The 22840-nt window shown below is 38.8% G+C and overlaps 1 non-coding gene across 1 annotated transcript; it reads left to right on the forward strand.

Annotated features, from left to right (window-relative positions):
• The first annotated feature begins 17618 nt into the window (after positions 1-17618).
• Positions 17619-17726, forward strand: LOC112788282 (small nucleolar RNA R71). Its single transcript, XR_003195652.1, has one exon. It is a non-coding gene; the product is annotated as a small nucleolar RNA R71 (small nucleolar RNA).
• Positions 17727-22840: the final 5114 nt, after the last annotated feature.

Consider the following 22840-nt stretch of genomic DNA (forward strand, 5'->3'; position numbering starts at 1 on the left):
ACTTCCTTTCGATTCAAGTTGACTATACTTTAGAAAGGCTGAAACGAATATATATTCAAGAAAATGTACAACTACGTGGGATACCATCGTAAATTGTCTCAGATCAAGTTTCGAGGTTTACTACTAGATTTTGGGGAGCTTTTTAGAAAGCATTGGAAACAGAATTGCACACGAGTATAGCATACCATCCTCAGATAGACGGACAATCAGAGCAGACAATCCAGACGTTAGAAGACATGTTACGATTATATATGATAGACAACCAAAGCAGCTAGGATAAGTATTTGCTGTTGGTCGAATTTGTCTACAATAACAGTTGCCAATAAAGTATCGGGATGGCACCATACGAAGCTCTCTACGAAAGAAGATGTCGGACACCATTGTGTTGGAATGACGATGGGGAAGCTAGTGTCTTAGGTCCAGGCTTAGTGCAAGAAACTACTGAAAAGATAAAGGAGATTCGTCGGAAGATCCAGACAGCACAAGGCTGTCAAAAGAGCTATGCCGATAATAGACGTAGATCCTTAGAGTTTAGTGAGGGAAACCATGTCTTTCTAGAAGTAACTCCGATTACTGGAATAGGTAGAGCCCTTAAGACTAAAAAGCTTAACCCACGATACATAAAACCTTTCCAAATACTTAAAAGAGTCAGTCTAGTAGCTTATCAAATAGCCCTTCCTCCTTATTTATCAAACCTTCATGATGTTCTTCATGTCTCGCAACTTAAGAAATATATTACCGACAAGAGTCACATCTTACAACCAGAGATAGTACAGTTACAAAATAATTTGACATATCAAGCATCACCAGTTCAGATCGTAGAAAGAAGTGATAAGCAGCTAAGAGGCAAGACTGTTCGCTCAGTCAAAGTAGCATGGGAACCAAGAGGAGAAGAAAAGCACACTTGGGAATTGGAAGATAAGATGAGAGCTGATTACCCGCATCTCTTCTCAGGTAACTGAAATTTTGAGGGCAAAATTTTCTTTTAGGAGGGTAGAATGTAACAACCCTGATTTTCGAGTACATGAGATCTTTTCTGAAAGTACGGATTTCTCCGGAAGATCAGTAAAGGGAACACCTCTATTATATCATCAAGCATCTCAATCCTCATTATCATTATGTCATCCTTAAGTTAGAACCTCCTCTGAGGCAAGCTCGATAATGCAATCGCGAAGAACCTTGTTTTTGAACCGTATCGATTGGCAGTTTTGATTCTGATTTTCGTAAATAGTCTCTGTTTGACGAACCGGACTTGATTCATGAGAGGAGAGAGATAATAGTATAATATTATCATTATATTAGTATTAGAAAATGCTTGAATGACATTATAAGGTTACCTGGTCTATTTTTGTTAAAAACAGAAAATCGGTTTAACCGGGTTTACGGTTTACTGGTGCAGCTTAGCACCAGCACTCTCTGATGAATTTAGCAATGCTAAGGCCTCATTATACATGTTCTATTCTCATAATAAATATGTTACTAGTGTCATTTATGCTAGTAGCTCAGAAAATAATTTTTAGAGATGTTTTTACGAGTGTTCCGATACACCTAGTTTTAGTAGTTGTACACCAGAGATATTTTAATATTATTTTAATCCACCTCCAAGCCAACCAATCACGACTCAACTTACACAACCAAGACCTCCAAGGCTGTCTCCTTTCATCATTTTGGCCGAAAATAACAAGAGATAAAAGAGAGAAACTTTCATGAACACTTAATCTTCAAAGCTTGATTTCTTCTGAACTAAAACTCAAATCAAAACTCCGATTTCACCAAAATGATCCTCTCTTCTTCCTCTAAATAACCATGTAACTTATCAAGGATGGAAATAAGGTGAGATGGCTGTCTCCCTCCCATTTCAATTCGGTTTTCAACGAAAACCATGCAAAACATGTGTTTTCTTGATGTTCTTCCTTAGGAATCATGCTTAACTTGACTTGAGGGCCAAGAAACGTGAATTTCCAGCAAGTCTAACGTGAGATATCTCTTCCTAACATACTGAGTTAGATTTGGTCAGTTGAGAGTTTTTGGATTTAAAGTTGTTCTTGATGTGATTTAGGAGGAAAAAGTGCTTAAGGACCACCTGAAAGTTTAACTGAATTAGGAGCAGCAAAACCAGGTAGGGATTGACGAATTTAATCTTGATTGATTGTGTTTGAGTTGTGTGATTATGATATGGTTTGGATGTGCTTGAAATTGATTGTTTGTATGAGTAATTCTTGTTGAAATTTTGGTGAAAATTTGATGAATTTTGATGAAATTCAAGCTATGAATGTGTGTTCTTGTGACTGCTGGAAAACGAAACCCTAGAGCTTAAATTGGGGTTCAATTTGTGTTAAAATCATGTAGAAAATATGGGGTTTTAGTGGCTAGGAATTTATTTTGAATTTTGGTAAAAATCGGTTGCTGAAAAGACTGAAAAACGGGTAAAAACAGAGAAAGAATCTGAAGAATATACACAGAACACGAAGAACACTTTGAGTGTGATGAAGAACAATGAAGAACGGGCTTTAGATCCTTAAAAGGGCAAGGAAGTAAAATTTTTGGTGTTTAAGGGGTTATTTGGTAATTTCTGAAAGTTAGGGTGGTTAAAGTAGAAATATTAAAAGTTACAGGTGGTAAAAAGTGAATTTTAAAGGTTAAAAGTAAAAGGTACGTTAATTTTCGAAAATTAATAATAAAATAATAAATAATAATATTTAATTAAAAATAATATTTTAATAAAAATAATAAAATAATGCGGAAAAGGCAGTTTTCTGTAAAAGTTTTAGAAAGACAATTTTAAGCGTAGAATCTCATAATTACCTTCATAAAATACTTAGGGAGTGGTAAGAACATATTAGTGAGGCAAAGATGAAGAAAAGATAAAAAGTTAAAGAAAAGATAAAAACCAAAGAAAAAGTCTGTAAAATTTTAATGACAGAAAAACAGACAGAGACTAGTGAACGAACTAGGGCAACTTAGTTAGTACTTGAGTTGCGACTAGGGTTAGGTGTTATATGAAAAGTTAAACTGTTTCAGTATAGACTTAATGAACCTATACCTGGGACAGGCTAACTATTCATACCGAAATTTACATAAGCTTTAAATACACATGTTAAATAGAGAAATCAGAGTAGAATAAAGTAACACAGAGCACAGAGTAACCAGAGTAAAGTAAAGAGATACAAAGAGAAAAGAATAATATGATAAAGAGAAATGGTTTGAGTCAGGATATTGTAAAAGTGAAAGATGTAAAGTTTGTACAGTATGATTGAACAGAGAAAGAAAGAGGTACTGCATAAGAATGTGAAAATGATGATGAATAATGAGAATGATGATGAATGATGATAATGAGAATGATTATGTAATGATCTGCTGCATGAAGGCAATCAGATAGATAGTGGTACGACCACAGAACGTTTTCCAGTGTTACACAGCTATTGAGAGTTGTACCTGCAACTGATAACCTGGGATCACTTGCAGAGGATATTAATTCATACACGGCTAGAATGCTGCACCTGTAAGGCAAGGATTGCTGACAGAGAATATGATTTCATACACGGCTGGAATGCCGCCACCTGTAAGGCAGAGTTTGCTTACAGAGGATATGACGCATACGTCGGTTAGTGAGAACTGTAGCTATGCTGACTGGAAAACTATACCCGTTTCAGCTGCTTTGGGTTACGTCGGGAGCGGGTAGAAACCGACAGATGAGCTCATTACCTGCGCTAGGGCTAGACATGCATCATACTTGGTTGTGCATTTCCTTTGTTATGATTGTGGTATGAATGTATGCTTTCCTTGTTTGTATTCCATTCTCTGTGCTTGTGTTATTTTATTGTATTCTTCTGTTTGTGTTCTGCTATCTGTTTTCTCTATCTTCTCTACTTATCTGTGTTTTCTAATTACTACTTCTTTGTATTCTGCTAATAGTCTGCTAAACAACATAGAATTAATGAACGTAACTAATAACCCCGACCCTACTAAGAACTCCCCAGTTCTTACCCCTTCTCTCTCCCTTCCCCCTTCAGATGGAAGTAAGAGTACCTTACCATAGTTCGCTGATGACCGTTCGTAAGAAGAGGATTTTGCTCTAGATAGTCTTCTGAGTCTAGGGTGAATATCGTTCTCTGATTATATGTATATACTGTGAGACCAGCCAACGTCTGCACCCCGTTCGTATGCGCACTTTAACCTAAATCCTGTGTACGAGATTTCTATTGTGTGGCTACTTCATTAGGTACCAGAGAGACGTCCTGTGGAAAAGTCTGATCGTGCAGAGGAGTAGCAGATGATGTTCTATCTTCTGATGACGTTCCACCTGACTTGAGTTTTGAATACCTAGAACGTACTTTCCCTCGCTTTAGTAGTTTAGAGGGACTAGGTGAGTATAGAGTCTAGGCTAGCCTAGGTGCCAGCTTAGGGACCTCTTAAACAGGTCAGGACCTGGGATGTTGTATGTATATACATGTATATAGATATTATTTAGCTCTATCTAGGGGTGTTCTAACTAACAGTCTATATTCTAATAAAGGCTGAATCACCGAATGTTGTCAACTACTTGTGATGTACTTATGTGTGGTTGTTTATAACTATTTTATCTGTTATTATTTGTGAATTGATTATAAATGATTTTGTCTATTAATCTAAACGTTTTCAAAAAAAAAAAAAAATACACCTCGCAAATTAACTACGCTTTTAACAATGAATCAGGCTCATATGATAAATAATAGATAATAATTAGGAAGACAAATTGGTAGCGCTCAGTTTCTGGTATGATCTAGACATATTGAAAATTGGGTCATTACATCTTCTACGGCATGAGTCTCTAAACCCCATTGTTGGGGGTGAGGAGCTCTGCTGTGTTTCTATGAATTAATGCAATTACTACTATTTTCCATTCCATCACGCTTGATTCTATTCTAAGATATTCATTCGTACTTCAACCTAATGAATGTGATGATCTGTGACAATCATCATCATTCTCACCTATGAACGCGTGCCTGACAACCACTTTCGTTCTACATACAATCAAGCTTGAATGTGTATCTCTTGGGTTTCTAATCTAAGATTAGAACCTTCGTGGTATAGGCTAGAATTATTGGCAGCCATTCTTGAGGTCCGGAAAGTCTAAACCTTGTCTGTGGTATTCCGAGTAGGATCTAGGAAGGGATGACTGCGACGAGCTTCAAACTCGCGAGTGTTGGGCGTGTGACAGACGCAAAAGGATCAATGGATCCTATTCCAGCATGATCGAGAACCGACAGATGATTAGCCGTGCGGTGAAGAAGAAGATAGTAGGAAAGCAGAGATTCAGGGGACAGAGCATCTCCAAAACCTCAACATGTTCTTCATTACTGCATAACAAGTATTTATTCATGTTCTTTTACTTTTTACAATTAAATATGAGAATTATTGATATCCTGACTAAGAGTTACAAGATAACCATAGCTTGATTCAAGCCGACAATCTCCGTGGGATCAACCCTTACTCACGTAAGGTATTACTTGGACGACCCAGTGTACTTGCTGGTTAGTTGTGCGGATTTGCAAAAGTGTGATTGTAATTTTGTGCACCAAGTTTTTGGCGAAGAAATAGACTTGAGTTGAATAGAAAAACAATAGTACTTTGCATTAATTCATGAAGAACAGCAGAGCTCCACACCTTAATCTATGGTGTGTAGAAACTCCACCGTTGAAAATACATAAGAACAAAAGGGTCTAGGCCTAGCCGTGAGGCCAGCCTCCAAACGTGAAAAGGTCTATCAAAATCTGATCAAGTGTATCAAAGTCTTCAAATACAATAGCAAAAGGTCCTATTTATAGAAAACTAGTAGCCTAGGGTTACAGAAATAGGTAATTAATGCAGAAATCTTCTTCCGGGCCCACTTGGTATGTGCTTTGGCTGAGCATTGAAGCTTTCATGTGTAGAGACTTTTCTTGGAGTTAAACGCCAGCTTTTGTGCCAGTTTGGGCGTTTAACTCCAGCTTTTGTGCCAATTCTGGCGTTTTGACGCCAGAATTCTTAAGCTGACTTGGAACACCGGTTTGGGCCATCAAATCTTGAATAAAGTATGAACTATTATATATTGCTGGAAAGCCCAGGATGTCTACTTTTCAGCGCAATTGAGAGCGCGCCAATTAGGCTTCTATAGCTCTAGAAAATTCACTTCGAGTGTAGGGAGGTCAGAATCCAGCAGCATCTGCAGTCCTTTTTCAGCCTCTGAATCAGATTTTTGCTCAAGTCCCTCAATTTCAGCCAGAAAATACCTGAAATCATAGAAAAACACACAAACTCATAGTAAAGTCCAAAAATGTGATTTTTATTTAAAAACTAATAAAAACATAATAAAAACTAACTAAAATATACTAAAAACATACTAAAAACAATGCCAAAAAGCGTATAAATTGTCCGCTCATCAAGAATGCAGTGCTGTGATTCAAAGGGGTATTCCAGCAAATCTTAAAGATCCAGGGAGTTTTGTAGTTTCGTGTACCATAGGCAAGATGACCTTAGACAAAGCTCTCTGTGACCTTGGTGCAAGTATAAATTTGATGCCCCTATCAATGATGAGAAAGCTTGCCATAGAAGAACTCAAACCCACCAGGATGTCTTTGGTAATGGCCGACAGATCAATCAAGACACCCAATGGCATTGTGGAAAATCTATTGGTGAAGGTTGGAGATTTTATTTTCCCTGCAGATTTTGTAATTTTGGACACAGAAGAGGAAGAAAACAATTCAATCATTTTGGGAAGGCCCTTTCTAGCCATAGCAAGAGCTATTATTGATGTGGAGAAGGGAGAAATGATCTTCAGGGTACACAATGAGCAAATGATCATCAATGTTTTCAAGGCAATGCGACATCCCCCTGAGCAAGAAGACTACATGAGGGTAGATATGATAGAAAGTTTGGTGGAAGAAATCTTAGAAGCCAATCATCATAAGCAACAAAATGAAGAAGGGGAAGAAGATCAGGAGACAATGGAAGCACAAGTAGCTGAAATTTCCATTGAGAAAAAGGTGAAACAAGACAAGAAGGAAGAAGTACCTCAACAGACTTGAAACCTCTGCCTATTCATCTCAAATATGCATTCCTTGGCACAGCAAATAGCCTCCCAGTGATCATCAACTCTTCCCTGACTGAAGAAGAAGAAGGAAAGCTCCTTAATGTACTAAAGGCTCACAAAGATGCATTAGGATGGACTATTGATGACTTGAAGGGTATTAGTCTTGCAGTTTGTATGCACAAGATCCTTCTGGAAGACAATTCCAAACTAGTGGTCCAACCACAAAGAAGGTTAAATCCCACAATGAAAGAAGTTATCCAGAAAGAAGTAATGAAGTTATGGAATGCAGGGATTATCTATCCTATATCTGACAGTTCATGGATAAGCCCAGTGATGCACGAAAACTTGTCTCTCAACAGATTTCCCTCAGCAAGTATACCGAATTATCGTCAAGTAAAAACTCACAATAGAGTGAGGTCGAACCCCACAGGGATTGATTAGTCAAGCAATTTTAATTGGAGGAATGTTCTACTTGAGCTAAGCAGAATTTGATTTGAGAGTTGCAGGAAATTAAATGGCGGCAAAGTAAATGGCAGAAAATGTAAATACTGGAAATAAAGAACTAAATGTAAATGACGGAAAGTAAATTGCAGAATCTTAAATGGGGATTTGGGGAAATGAACATAAAAGTAAATGTCATAAAGTAAAAAGAATGGGTAAGATCAGAAATGGGGAGTGCATTGGGCTCAGGAGATGTTGTATTCTCCGGATCAAGTTCATTCTCATCTCTTCCTCAATCAATACATTCATTGATCTCCTTGGCAATCGTAAGTGATTGGATTCCAATTCCTTCGAAACCCAATCTCTCAAATCTTGATCAATAGCCAATTTCTTGGTCTAATTGCTCATGAGAAGAGATGAAGTATGGTCATTGATTATACCACATGTATTCCCAAATCAAAGTATCGGTAGGATTATATGTCACCATATCCATCCAAACCCCAATTTGGTCCAACATGAGAAAGCATTTCTAGCATGATCTCTTCATTCCTCTTCCAAGGTCCGAAGAGATCCAAGTATGAATAGCTTCTTTTCCAAGACAACTACCCAATTGAATGAAGATTGAAAGCTTTCTAGTAAAATCAAGAGAAAAGAAAGAAGAAGAATAATGAAAACTATTATTGATCCATCAAATTACAACAGAGCTCCCTAACCCAATGAAAGGGGTTTAGTTGTTCATAGCTCTGGGAATGGAAAGCAAAGATGGAAAATACATTCTGAAAGTAAAACTAGAAGTTGCAGAGAAAGTAAAATTATACAGAGAGTAGTTCTCCCAATGCCAAAAGCTCCCTTTCTAGTTCAAAACTACTCCTATATATACTACTCTTCTGATATTCTAGTTGGCTCTTCAAGTCCTGGATATGGGCCTTTGGATCTTTGAGTTGAAGCAGTTATCATCTTCAGTGGGCTTAGCTTTGCTTGCAGAAAAAGTGTGAGTTAGGCATGGACGTTAGTTAGGACGTTAGTGGTGTTAACGTTAAGTGAAAATGTGGGTTCGAGAACGTTAGTGACGATCACCTTTTTCACTAACGTTCCTAACCCAAAATGGTCCACGTTAATTTCAACGTTAGTGGCACTAACGTGACCACTAATGTTGCCTCTTGGTCCTTCGCAAACGTTGTTGGCATTCACCTTTTCCAATAACGTTTACTTGTTGCCCTTCCTCTCTACGTTAGATTCCATGTTAGTGTAGCTAACGTGACCCTTAACGTGGGCATGCCTCAGCTTCGAGAGCGTTACTGACACTTACCTTTGTCACTAACGCTCCAAACGCCCCTTTCCCACGTTAGTGCCTCACGTTAATATAATTAACGTGGCCACTAACGTGGTGGTGATTGCCATCTCCAACGTTAGTGACAAAGGTGAGTGTCACTAACGTTGGCTCATCATTTCTTTCTTCCACGTTAGCCTCCACATTAATGTAATTAACGTGGCAACTAACGTGGCTAATAATGGCTTGGTCCAACGTTAGTGATAAAGGTGAGTGTCACTAACGTTGGCTCTTCCTTGCTCCTCCCACGTTAGAGTTCACGTTAATGTAGTTAACATGACTCTTAACGTGGCCAATTGTACCTTTTGGAACGATAGTGGTATTCACTTTTACCACTAACGTTGGGGCTTTCTTTTTCCTCCACGTTAGCTTCTACGTTAATGTAGTTAACGTGGACACTAACGTGGGCTATGATGGCTCACGAAGGCGTTATTGGTGTTCACTTTTCTTATTAACGTCGCAAGCTAGCCTCCATTCCACGTTAATGGTCACGTTAGTAAGACTAACGTGGCTATTAACGTGGCATCTTCCTTGCTTCCTTTGTCCTGAAATCAAGCAAGTAAAGTGCATCAGAGCTAGGTTCTAACTCATGAAATCATGCATCATTCATTTTATTATTCAATTCATGCATAATTCTCATAAAATCATGTAAAATTCAAAATATTTGCTTGAATCAAGATGTAAGTGATTATCTGCCCAAAACTTGCTTATTAACTAAGAAAATGCATGAAACTACCCTAAAACAGTAAAGAAAAGGTCAGTGAAACTGGCCAAAATTTCCTGGCATCACAACACCAAACTTAAAGCTTGCTTGTCCCTAAGCAAGTACTGAAACATGAGAATGATGAATGAAATGACAAGAGAAATGAGTCATTATTGTGGAAGTCATGTCCTTGGTTTTATGGGGTTTCATGCATAGCAACTTAGGTTCATTCCTTCACTGGCTTTCAGACCTTTATCATGCCCTGGAATACTCACTTGATTGCACCCTATGAGACTTTTATTTATTGATCCCTTTGTCTTTTCAAGGTTTAATTGTGTTCTTAGACTAGGTGCTTTGTGAGAGGGCGACTCTTTAAGATAAGCTTTCAGTCAGCACTCCCAAACCAGTTGGTCCAAGGTACTGGGTGTTAAGACACCCCTAAGGACTTACTCCCTCAAGTCTCTTTCCCCCATACATACACACCACAGGCATATGGTTTATTATTTTTTTACTTGAGACCTTGGTGTCCAACACCTCTTTGGGTTACTAAGTGTTCTGTAGCAAAGGTTACTCTTGATAGTGGACTTTCAGCTGATAATCCCGGGTTAGTTAACCCAAGTTACCAAGTGATAAGGCACCCCTGAGAGCTTATTCATCCAAGCATATCCCTTACACAGGAGCACTACAGACACATGCCTCAAGATTCAACCCTTGGTGCCTAGCCTTATTTCTTACTCTTTTTTTTTATTTCTCAACTTTCATTTTTCTTTCCCTTTTTCTTATTAGGATCTTGTTATTTAGCTGGTCTCATGGGGTTTATTTCAAGCATATGGTTCAGGACAGATAGTTGCCTTCCTACCTTGTTGGTGAACCAACATAGCTAAGTAATTACTACACCATAAGTTTAAGAACTTACTCCACAAATTGAACCCCACTCTGGTCTTTCATAACATTCTCTTTTTATTTGACTTAAAGGACCAGCATACAAGTAAGCAGGGTGAAAATGCAGCAGTGACATTAGACTAGCAAGCATAGACCTAAGCAATGCAAACTTAAAGGCAGAATTAAAAATCCTAAACTACCATGGAAACATGTTCTATTTCATACATGATTTTCCTTATTTAAAACTTGAAAAAGATAGGACAAGGAGGGAACTCCACCACCTTTTACTCATGGGGATGCTCATGCTCTCCCTCTTGTTTGTCCTCTTTGTGTCCACTTGTGTTTCCTTGTATCCGTGCTAGTCTGGCCTTTTTCCAATCCTCAAGTGCCTTCCTTACTGATTCATAACTCTTTTCTACTCTCTCTCTTTCTTCTCGTGCTAATTCATCCTTCACTTCTTCATATCTTGTGATTCCCGGATGCAGTATAGGCAGTTGTCCAACTAAGTATCCGAGCCTGGCTTGAGTGTTCACATGATGTCCTGTCTCGTTCATGTAAACTCCTTCTGAGAACGCCCTGTATTCGTCGAAAAGTTCTGCCTGTTCTAATTGTTTCCGATGCATTTCTTGTATGTGTGCATGGTGCACGAAATTGTGATCATCAATGGCGCCATCAACATGGTACGCTCAATTGTAATCTCAACTTTTTATCACAACTTCGCACAACTAACCAGCAAGTGCACTGGGTCGTCCAAGTAATAAACCTTACGCGAGTAAGAGTCGATCCCACGGAGATTGTTGGTATGAGGCAAGCTATGGTCACCTTGTAAATCTCAGTTAGGCAGATATCAGAAGGTTTATGGAGTTTTCGAAATTAAATAAGAAGTAGACATAAAATAAGGATAGAAATACTTATGTAATTCATTGGTTAGAATTTCAGATAAGCGTATAGAGATGCATTCGTTCCTCTGAACCTCTGCTTTCCTGCTGTCTTCATCCAATCAATCTTACTCCTTTCCATGGCTGGCTTTATGTAAGGACATCACCGTTGTCAATGGCTACTTTTGATCCTCTCTGGAAAATGGTCCGATGCGCTGTCACTGCATGGCTAATCGTCTGGAGGCATCACCCTTGTCAATGGCTGCATCCCATCCTCTTGTAAAAATGGTCCAAATGCTCTGTCACAGCACGGCTAATCATCTGAGGTTCTCGATCATGCTAGAATAGGATTCACCCTCCTTTTGCGTCTGTCACTACGCCCAGCAATCGTGAGTTTGAAGTTCGTCACAGTCATTCAATCCCAGAGTCCTACTCGGAATACCACAGACAAGGTTTAGACTTTCCAGACTCTCATGAATGCCGCCATCAATCTAGCTTATGCCACGAAGATTCTGATTAAGAGATCCAAGAGATACTCATTCAATCTAAGGTAGAATGGAAGTGGTTGTCAGGCACACGTTCATAGGGAATGATGATGATTGTCACATTCATCACATTCAGGTTGAAGTGCGAATGAATATCTTAGAAGCGGAATAAATTGAATTGAATAGAAAAATAGTAGTACTTTGCATTAATTCTTGAGGAACAGCAGAGCTCCACACCTTAATCTATGGAGTGTAGAAACTCTACCGTTGAAAATACATAGGTGAAAGGTCCAGGCATGGCCGAATGGCCAGCCCCTCTGATCTAAGAACCAAGCGTCCAAAGATGTCTAATACAATAGTAAAAAGTCCTATTTATAATAAACTAGCTACTAGGGTTTACAGAAGTAAGTAATTGATGCATAAATCCACTTCCGGGGCCCACTTGGTGTGTGCTTGGGCTGAGCTTGAATGTTACACGTGCAGAGGCTCTTTTTGGAGTTGAACACCAGGTTGTAACGTATTTCTGGCGTTCAACTCTGGTTTGTGACTTGTTTCTGGCGTTTAACTCTAGACAGAAGCGTAGAACTGGCGTTCAACGCCCTTTTACGTCATCTAAACTTGTTCAAAGTATGGACTATTATACATTGCTGGAAAGCCCTGGATGTCTACTTTCCAACGCAATTAGAAGCGCGCCATTTTGAGTTCCGTAGCTCCAGAAAATCCCCTTTGAGTGCAGGGAGGTCAGAATCCAACAGCATCAGCAGTCCTTCTTCAACCTCTGAATCTGATTTTTACTCAAGTCCCTCAATTTCAGCCAAAAAATACCTGAAATCACAGAAAAATACACAAACTCATAGTAAAGTCCAGAAATGTGAATTTAACATAAAAACGAATAAAAACATCCCTAAAAGTAACTAGATTCTACTAAAAACATACTAAAAACAATGCCAAAAAGCGTATAAATTATCCGCTCATCACAACACCAAACTTAAATTGTTGCTTGTCCCCAAGCAACTGAAAATCAAATAGGATAAAAAGAAGAGAATATACTATAAATTCTAAACTATCAATGAAACATAGCTCCAATCAGATGAGCGGGACTTGTAGCTTTTTGCCTCTTGAATAGTTTTGGCATCTCACTTTATCCATTGAAGTCCAGAATGATTGGCTTCTATAGGAACTCAGAGTTCAGATAGTGTTATTGATTCTCCTAGTTCAGTATGATGATTCTTGAACACAGCTATTTTATGAGTCTTGGCCGTGGACCTAAGCACTTTGTTTTCCAGTATTACCACCGGATACATAAATGCCAAAGACACATAATTGGGTGAACCTTTTCAGATTGTGACTCAGCTTTGCTAAAGTCCCCAATTAGAGGTGTCCAGGGTTCTTAAGCACACTCTTCTTTTGCTTTGGACCTTGACTTTAGCCGCTCAGTCTCAAGTTTTCACTTGACACCTTCACGCCACAAGCACATGGTTAGAGACAGCTTGGTTTAGCCGCTTAGACCAGGATTTTATTCCTTTAGGCCCTCCTATCCACTGATGCTCAAAGCCTTGGGATCCTTTTTATTTGCCCTTGCCTTTTGGTTTTAAGGGTTATTGGCTTTTTGCTCTTGCCTCTTGGTTTTAAGAGCTTTTGGCTTTTTCTGTTTGCTTTTTCTTTTTCTTTCTATTTTTTTTCGCCTTTTTTTTTTCAGCAAGCTTTGTTCTTTGCTGCTTTTTCTTGCTTCAAGAATCATTTTCATGATTTTTCAGATTATCAAATAACATGTCTCCTTATCATCATTCTTTCAAGAGCCAACATATTTAACATTCATGAACAACAACTTCAAAAGACATATGCACTGTTCAAGCATACATTCAGAAAACAAGAAGCATTGTCACCACATCAATATAATTAAACTAAGTTCAAGGATAAGTTCAAAACTCATGTACTTCTTGTTCTTTTGAATTAAAACAGTTTTCATTTAAGAGAGGTGATGGATTCATAGGACATTCATAACTTTAAGACATAGTTACTAACTACTAATGATCATGTAATAAGACACAAACATAGATAAGCACTTAACATAGAAAACAAAAAACAGAGAGTGTAAGAACAAGGAATGAGTCCACCTTAGTGATGGTGGCGTTTCCTTCTTGAGGAACCAATGATGTCCTTGAGCTCTTCTATGTCTCTTCCTTGTCTTTGTTGCTCCTCCCTCATTGCTTTTTGATCTTCTCTAATTTCATGAAGGATGATGGAGTGCTCTTGATGTTCCACCCTTAGTTGTCCCATATTGGAACTTAATTCTCCTAGGGAGGTGTTAATTTGCTCCCAATAGTTTTGTGGAGGGAAATGCATTGGAGGCATCTCCGGGATCTCATGGTGATGAGCTTCCTGTGCCTCTTGAGCTCCATGAATGGGCTCTCTTGCTTGCTCCATCCTTTTCTTAGTGATGGGCTTCTCTTCCTCAATGGGAATGTCTCCTTCTATGAAAGCTCTAGCTGAGTAACATAGATGGCAAATAAGATGAGGAAAAGCTAGCCTTGCCATGGGGGAATAATTTTCGGCTATTTTGTAGAGTTCAAGGGAGATGACTTCATGATGGCCCGATCCACAGTAACTTCGGATCGGTTGCTAGTGGGGATGATGGAGCGTTGTATGAACACTAACCATCCTCTAGCTACAGGCTTGAGGTCCAGTCTTCTTAGTTGAACCGGCTTGCCTTTGGAGTCAATCTTCCATTGAGCTCCTTCCACACATATGTCCATGAGGACTTGGTCCAACCTTTGATTAAAGTTGACCCTTCTAGTGTAGGGGCGTGCATCTCCTTGCATCATAGGCAAGTTAAACGCCAACCTTACATTTTCCGGACTAAAATCTAAGTAATTCCCCCGAACCATGGTGAGATAATTCTTTGGGTCCGGGTTCTTACTTTGATCATGGTTTCTAGTGATCCATGCATTGGCATAGAACTCTTGAACCATTAGGATGCCGACTTGTTGGATGGGGTTTGTTAGGACTTCTCAACCTCTTCTTTGGATTTCATGTCGGATCTCCGGATACTCATTTTTCTTGAGTTTGAAAGGGACCTCGGGGATCATCTTCTTCTTGGCTACAACATCATAGAAGTAGTCTTGATAAGCTTTGGAGATGAACCTTTCCATCTCCCATGACTCGGACGTGGAAGCTTTTGTCTTCCCCTTCCCTTTTTTAGAGGATTCTCCGGTCTTGGGTGCCATCAATGGTAATGGAAGAACAAAAAGCTTATGCTTTTACCACACCAAACTTAGAATTTTGCTCGCCCTCGAGCAAGAGAAGAAAGAATAGATGAAGAAGAAGAAGAAATGGAGGTGAGGGAGAAGGGGTTGTGTTTCGGCCAAGAAGGGAAAGAGAGGGTTGTGTTGTGTGAAAATGAGGAAGAATGGAGGGCTATATATAGGGAAGGGAGGGGGGTAAGGTTTCGGCCATTTAGGGTGGGTTGGGTGGGAAATTGATTTTGAATTTTGAAGGTAGGTGGGGTTTGTGAGGTAGGTTTATGGGGAAGAGAGATTGAGGTGATTGGTGAAGAGTTTTGGGGAAGAGTGTTTATGGGATTGCGTGAAGGAGGGGTGAGAAGAAGTGAGTGGAGGTAGGTGGGGATCCTGTGGGGTTCACAGATCCTGAGGTGATCCTGTGGGGTCCACAGATCCTGAGGTGTTCAAGGATTTACAATCTTGCACCAAATTAGGCATGCAAAATGCCCTTGCACACAACTCTGGGCGTTCAGCGCCAGATTGGTGCTTGTTTTGGGCGTTGAACGCCCATTTGATGCCCATTTCTGGCGTTGAACGCCAGAACCATGCTTGTTCTGGGCGTTCAGCGCCAGCTCTTCTCCAGGGTGCATTTCTGGCGTTCAAACGCCCAGATGCTGCCCATTTCTGGCGTTTAGCACCAAAACCTTGCTCTGTTCTGGCGTTGAACGCCCAAAACATGCTTCTTACTAGCGTTTAAACGCCAGTAAGGTCTTCCTCCAGGGTGTGATTTTTCTTCTGCTGTTTTTGATTCCGTTTTCAATTTTTTTATATTTATTTTGTGACTCCACATGATCATGAACCTAATAAAACATGAAAAACAATAAAAATTAGATAAATAAACATTGGGTTGCCTCCCAACAAGCGCTTCTTTAATGTCAATAGCTTGACAGTGGGCTCTCATGGAGCCTCACAGATGTGCAGAGCTTTGTTGAGACCTCCCAACACCAAACTTAGAGTTTGGTTGTGGCCTCCCAACACTAAACTTAGAGTTTGACTGTGGGGGCTTTGTTTGACTCTGCAATGAGAGAAGCTTATTGTGCTTCCTCTCCATGGGTTCAGAGAGAGATCCTTGAGTTTTAAACACAAGGTTGTCCTCATTTAATTGAAGGATCAATTCTCCTCTGTCCACATCAATCACAGCTCTTGCGGTGGCTAGGAAGGGTCTTCCAAGGATGATGAATTCATCCTCATCCTTCCCAGTATCTAGGACTATGAAATCAGCAGGGATGTAAAGGCCTTCAACCTTTACTAACACGTCCTCTACTTGTCCATAAGCCTGTTTTCTTGAATTGTCTGCCATCTCTAATGAGATTTTAGCAGCTTGCACCCCATAGATTCCCAGTTTCTCTATTACAGAGAGGGGCATGAGGTTTATCCCTGACCCAAGGTCATACAGAGCTTTTTCAAAGATCATGGTGCCTATGGTACAAGGTATTATGAACTTTCCAGGATCCTGTTTCTTCTGAGGCAATGTCAGTTGATCCAGATCACTCAGTTCATTGGTGAACAAGGGAGGTTCATCTTCCCAAGTCTCAATACCAAATAATTTGGCATTCAGCTTCATGATTGCACCAAGAAACTTGGCAGCTTGCTCTTCAGTAACATCCTCATTCTCTTCAGAAAGAGGAATACTCATCAAAGCTCATTAATGGCATAAGGAGGTTTAATGGAATCTCTATGGTCTCTAGATGAGTCTCAGATTCCTTTGGTTCCTCAAAAGGAAGCTCCTTATTGATCACTGGACGTCCCAGGAGGTCTTCCTCATTGGGATTCACGTCCTCTCCTTCCTTCACAGGTTCGGCCATGGTGATTAATTCAATGGCCTTGCACTCTCCTTTTGGATTTTCTTCTGTATTGCTTGGGAGAGTACTAGGAGGGATTTCAGTGATCCTTTTACTCAGCTGGTCCACTTGTGCTTCCAAATTTCTAATGGAAGACCTTGTTTCATTCATGAAACTTACAGTGGCCTTGGACAGATCAGAGACTAAGTTTGCTAATTTAGAGGTATTTTGTTCAGAGTTCTCTGTCTATTGCTGAGTGGATGATGGAAAAGGCTTGCTATTGCTAAACCTGTATCTTCCACCATTATTAAAGCCTTGTTGAGGCTTTTGTTGATCCTTCCATGAGAGATTTGGATGATTTCTCCATGATGGATTATAGGTGTTTCCATAAGATTCACCTAAGTAATTCACCTCTGCTATTGCAGGGTTCTCAGGATCATAAGCTTCTTCTTCAGAAGATGCCTCTTGAGTACTGTTGGATGCAGCTTGCATTCCATTCAGACTCTGAGAAATCATATTGACTTGCTGAGTCAATATTTTGTTCTGAGCCAATATGGCATTCAGAGTATCAATTTTAAGAATTCCCTTCTTCTGAGGTGTCCCATTACTCACAGGATTCCTCTCAGAAGTGTACATGAACTGGTTATTAGCAACCATGTCAATGAGTTCTTGAGCTTCTACAGGCATTTTCTTTAGGTGAATGGATCCACCTGCAAAAGTATCCAATGACATCTTAGCTAGTTCAGACAGACCATCATAGAATATATCCAGGATGGTCCATTCTGAAAGCATGTCAGAAGGACACTTTTTGGTCAGTTGCTTGTATCTCTCCCAAGCTTCATATAGGGATTCACCTTCCTTCTGTCTGAAGGTCTGAACATCCACTCTAAGCTTGCTCAGCTTTTGAGGAGGAAAGAACTTGGCTAAGAAAGCCGTGACCAGCTTATCCCAAGAGTTTAGGCTATCTCTGAGTTGAGAGTCCAACCACACTCTAGCTCTGTCTCTTACAACAAAAGGGAAAAGCATGAGCCTGTAGACTTCAGGATCTACTCTATTAGTCTTAACAGTATCACATATCTGCAAGAATTCAGTTAAGAACTAAAAAGGATCTTCAGATGGAAGTCCATGAAACTTGCAGTTCTCCTGCATCAGAGAAACTAATTGAGGTTTCAGCTCAAAGTTGTTTGCTCCAATGGCAGGAATGGAGATGCTTCTTCCATGTAAATTGGAATTTGGTGCAGTAAAGTCACCAAGCATTCTCCTTGCGTTATTGTTGTTGGGTTCGGCTGCCATTTCCTTTACTTGTTCGAAATTTTCAATAAGGTTATCTCTGGATTGTTGTAATTTAGCTTCTCTTAGTTTCCTCTTCAGAGTCCTTTTAGGTTCTGGATCAGCTTCAACAAGAATACCTTTTTCCTTGTTCCTGCTCATAAGAAAGAGAAGAGAACAAGAAAAGAAGAGGAATCCTCTATGTCACAGTAAAGAGGTTCCTTATTGTTAGTAGAAGAAGAAAAGGAATAGGGGTGAAGAAAAATGAAGAATCCAAACACAATGGTAAGGATAGGAGCAGTGATGTGAGATGAAGAGAAGTGTTAGTAGATGAATAAATAATTAGAAGGAGATGAGGAAGAAGGATTTTCGAAAATTATTTTTGAAAAAGGGTTAGTGATTTTCGAAAATAGTTTCTGAAAAAGGTTAGTAATTTTCGAAAATTAAAATCAAAAATTAAAATAATTAGTTAATTAATAAAAATTTTTGAAAAAGAGGGAAGATATTTTCGAAAATTAGAGAGAGAGAGTTAGTTAGGTAGTTTTGAAAAAGATAAGAAATAAACAAAAAGTTAGTTAGTTAGTTGAAACAAATTTTGAAAAGATAAGTTAGGAAGTTAGAAAAGATATTTTGAAATCAAATTTTTGAAAAAGATAAGATAAGAAGATATTTTTGAAAAGATATGATTTAAATTAGTTTTTGAAAAAGATTTGATTTTTAAAATCACAATTAATGACTTGATTCACAAGAAATCACAAGATATGATTCTAGAACTCAAAGTTTGAATCTTTCTTAACAAGCAAGTAACAAACTTGAAATTTTTGAATCAAAACATTAATTGATGATGTTATTTTCAAAAATTATGAGATAAAATTAAGAAAAAGATATTTGAAAAATATTTTTATAATTTTCGAAAATAACTAAGAAAAATGAAATAGATTTGATTTTTGAAAAAGATTTTGAAAAAGATAGGATTTTTAAATTGAAAATTTGATTTGACTCAAAAGAAACAAATAGATTTTTTAAAATTTTTGAAAAAGTCAAATCTAATTTTCAAAATTTTGAGAGAGAAAAAGGGAAAGATATTTTTTTTATTTTTGAATTTTTAATGATGAGAGAGAAAAACATACAAAATGATGCAATGCATGAGAATTTTGGATCAAAGTATGTGATGAATGCAAGAACACTATGAATGTCAAGATGAACACCAAGAACACTTTGAATGTCAAGATGAACATCAAGACTTATTTTTGAAAATTTTTATATGCAAAGAAAACATGCAAGACACCAAACTTAAAAATCTTTCATGTTTAGACTCTATGGATGCAAGAATGCATATGAAAAATAAGAAAAGACACAAGACAAGAAAACATCAAGATCAAACAAGAAGACTTACCAAGAACAACTTGAAGATCATGAAGAACACTATGAATGCATGAATTTTTTCGAAAAATGCAAGATGAATATGCAATTGACACCAAACTTTCAACTTGACTCAAGACTCAAACAAGAAACATGAAATATTTTTTTTTTTTTATGATTTTATGATTTTTTTTTGTATTTTCTTTTAATTAAATTTTTTTTTCGAAAATCATTTTAAAAAAGGAAAATAAGGATTCCAAAATTTTTTATATGAATTCCAGGAATCTTATGCTCTTTAGTCTAAAGCTCCAATCAAAGGGTTAGGCATGGCTTAATAGCCAGCCAAGCTTTAGTATGTAACTCAGACATGACACGGCTGACATACCCTATCCAGAAGAATTGGATATGGCTTTATAGCCAGCCAGGCTTTAACATGCTTCATGAAACACTAGAATTCATTCTTAAAAATTCTGAAGAAAAATATATTTTTGAAAACATTTTTATTTAAAATTTTTTTTTTCGAAAACAAAGGAGAAATTTTTGAAAGATTTTTTTGAAAAATTTTTTAAAACTTTTTGAAAAGAAAACAAAAAGAAAGTTACCCAATCTGAGCAACAAGATGAACCGTCAGTTGTCCAAACTCGAACAATCCCCGGCAACGGTGCCAAAAACTTGGTGCACGAAATTGTGATCATCAATGGTACCATCAACATGGTACGCTCAATTGTAATCTCAACTTTTTATCACAACTTCGCACAACTAACCAGCAAGTGCACTGGGTCGTCCAAGTAATAAACCTTACGCGAGTAAGGGTCGATCCCACGGAGATTGTTTTTATGAAGCAAGCTATGGTCACCTTGTAAATCTCAGTCAGGCGGATATCAAAAGGTTATGGAGTTTTCGAAATTAAATAAGAAGTAAACAAAAAATAAGGATAGAAATACTTATGTAATTCATTGGTTAGAATTTCAGCTAAGCGTATAGAGATGCATTCGTTCCTCTGAACCTTTGCTTTCCTGCTGTCTTCATCCAATCAATCTTACTCCTTTCCATGGCTGGCTTTATGTAAGGACATCACCGTTGTCAATGGCTACTTTTGATCCTCTCTGGAAAATGGTCCGATGCGCTGTCACTACATGGCTAATCGTCTCGAGGCATCACCCTTGTCAATGGCTGCATCCCATCCTCTTGTGAAAATGGTCCAAATGCTCTGTCACAGCACGGCTAATCATCTGAGGTTCTCGATCATGCTGGAATAGGATTCACCCTCCTTTTGCGTCTGTCACTACGCCCAACAATCGCGAGTTTGAAATTCGTCACAGTCATTCAATCTCAGAGTCCTACTCGGAATACCACAGACAAGGTTTAGACTTTTCGGACACTCATGAATGCCGCCATCAATCTAGCTTATACCACGAAGATTCTGATTAAGAGATCCAAGAGATACTCATTCAATCTAAGGTAGAATGGAAGTGGTTGTCAGGCACACGTTCATAGGGAATGATGATGATTGTCACATTCATCACATTCAGGTTGAAGTGCGAATGAATATCTTAGAAGCGGAATAAATTGAATTGAATAGAAAAACAGTAGTACTTTGAATTAATTCTTAAGGAACAGCAGAGCTCCACACCTTAATCTATGGAGTGTAGAAATTCTACCATTGAAAATACATAGGTGAAAGGTCCAGGCATGGCCGAATGGCCAACCCCTCTGATCTAAGAATCAGGCGTCCAAAGATGTCTAATACAATAGTAAAAAGTCCTATTTATAATAAACTAGCTACTAGGGTTTACAGAAGTAAGTAATTGATGCATAAATCCACTTCCGAGGCCCACTTGGTGTGTGCTTGGGCTGAGCTTGAATGTTACACGTGCAGAGGCTCTTTCTAGAGTTGAATGCCAAGTTGTAACGTATTTCTGGCGTTCAACTCTGGTTTGTGACTTGTTTCTGGCGTTTAACTCCAGACAGCAGCATAGAACTGGAGTTCAACGCCCTTTTACATCATTTAAACTTGTTCAAAGTATAGACCATTATACATTTATGGAAAGTCCTGGATGTCGACTTTCCAACGCAATTGGAAGCGCGCCATTTTGAGTTCTGTAGCTCCAGAAAATTCACTTTGAGTGCAGGGAGGTCAGAATCCAACAGCATCAGCAGTCCTTCTTCAACCTCTGAATCTGATTTTTGCTCAAGTCCCTCAATTTCAGCCAGAAAATACCTGAAATCACAGAAAAACACACAAACTCATAGTAAAGTCCAGAAATGTGAATTTAACATAAAAACTAATAAAAACATCCCTAAAAGTAACTAGATTCTACTAAAAACATACTAAAAACAATGCCAAAAAGCGTATAAATTATCCGCTCATCAGTGCACCTTAATGTGCTTGGATGTTGATTAGCTTTTGGATGGCTTCTTGTTGTTGATCCTGCCTTTGTTCCAACTTGTGGAAGGATTCACCCCATTGTTTCCCTTGTTCTAGTTGCTGCTCCATCATTTGCTTTTGCCACTACCCCTGTTGATTCATCCATCTAGAGAGTGATTCTTCTTGACGGTCTATCAACTGTAGTTGAAGCTCTTTCTATGCCCCTTGATTTTCCAAGTATTGTCTAGATAAGCCATCAATGGCTTCCTGTAGTTGGTGCATGTCCACAGGGGCTTGCTCCTCTAGGTTTTGTCCTTCTACCACTTGTTGGGCTGGCCTCTTTCTTGGCTTTCGTTGAGGTAGGGGAGATACAACAGCATGCATCCGTCGAACAGTAATTGGGATGCCCACTTTTATCCACTCGGGGTTTTCATCCTCGAACACCACCCCAGCCCTATCACACAGATGGAAAATAGTGCTGGGGTAGCCTAACCTTCCTCCAGAATCGCTTTTCTCAGCCATCTTCCTAATGCCTTGGGCTATGAGTTCATGAACCTTGATCTCTCCCCCTTTAAGTATACATTGCACCATTGTTGCTCTCTCAAGATTCACCTCTGAGTTATTCCCGGCAGGAAAGATGGATCTCCTTACAATTTCAAACCACCCCTTTGCTTCAGGGGTGAGGTCCCTTCTCTTGATGAACTTGGGCTTCCCCTGAGGATCTCGTACCCAATCAGCTCCTTGCACGCAAATATCTTGCACTATTTGGTTATAATTGGGATTGCTATCTATTCTGGAGTGATAGCTTTCTTCTGCAAATGGTATGGTTCGTAGTTTTAACACCCTCATGATGCTCATGGGACTAAAATCCACGGTCACCCCTCTTACAAAGCTTGTATAGGACTCATCTGCCTTATCATACCTGACTGTATTTGCGTAAAACTCTCTTATAAGAGTTGCATTTACTTTTGTGACCGGATCAATGAGGAGCTCCCATCTTCTCTTTTCC

Source organism: Arachis hypogaea, chromosome 20 (assembly GCF_003086295.3).
Source record: "Arachis hypogaea cultivar Tifrunner chromosome 20, arahy.Tifrunner.gnm2.J5K5, whole genome shotgun sequence".
NCBI classification, from domain to species: domain Eukaryota; kingdom Viridiplantae; phylum Streptophyta; class Magnoliopsida; order Fabales; family Fabaceae; genus Arachis; species Arachis hypogaea.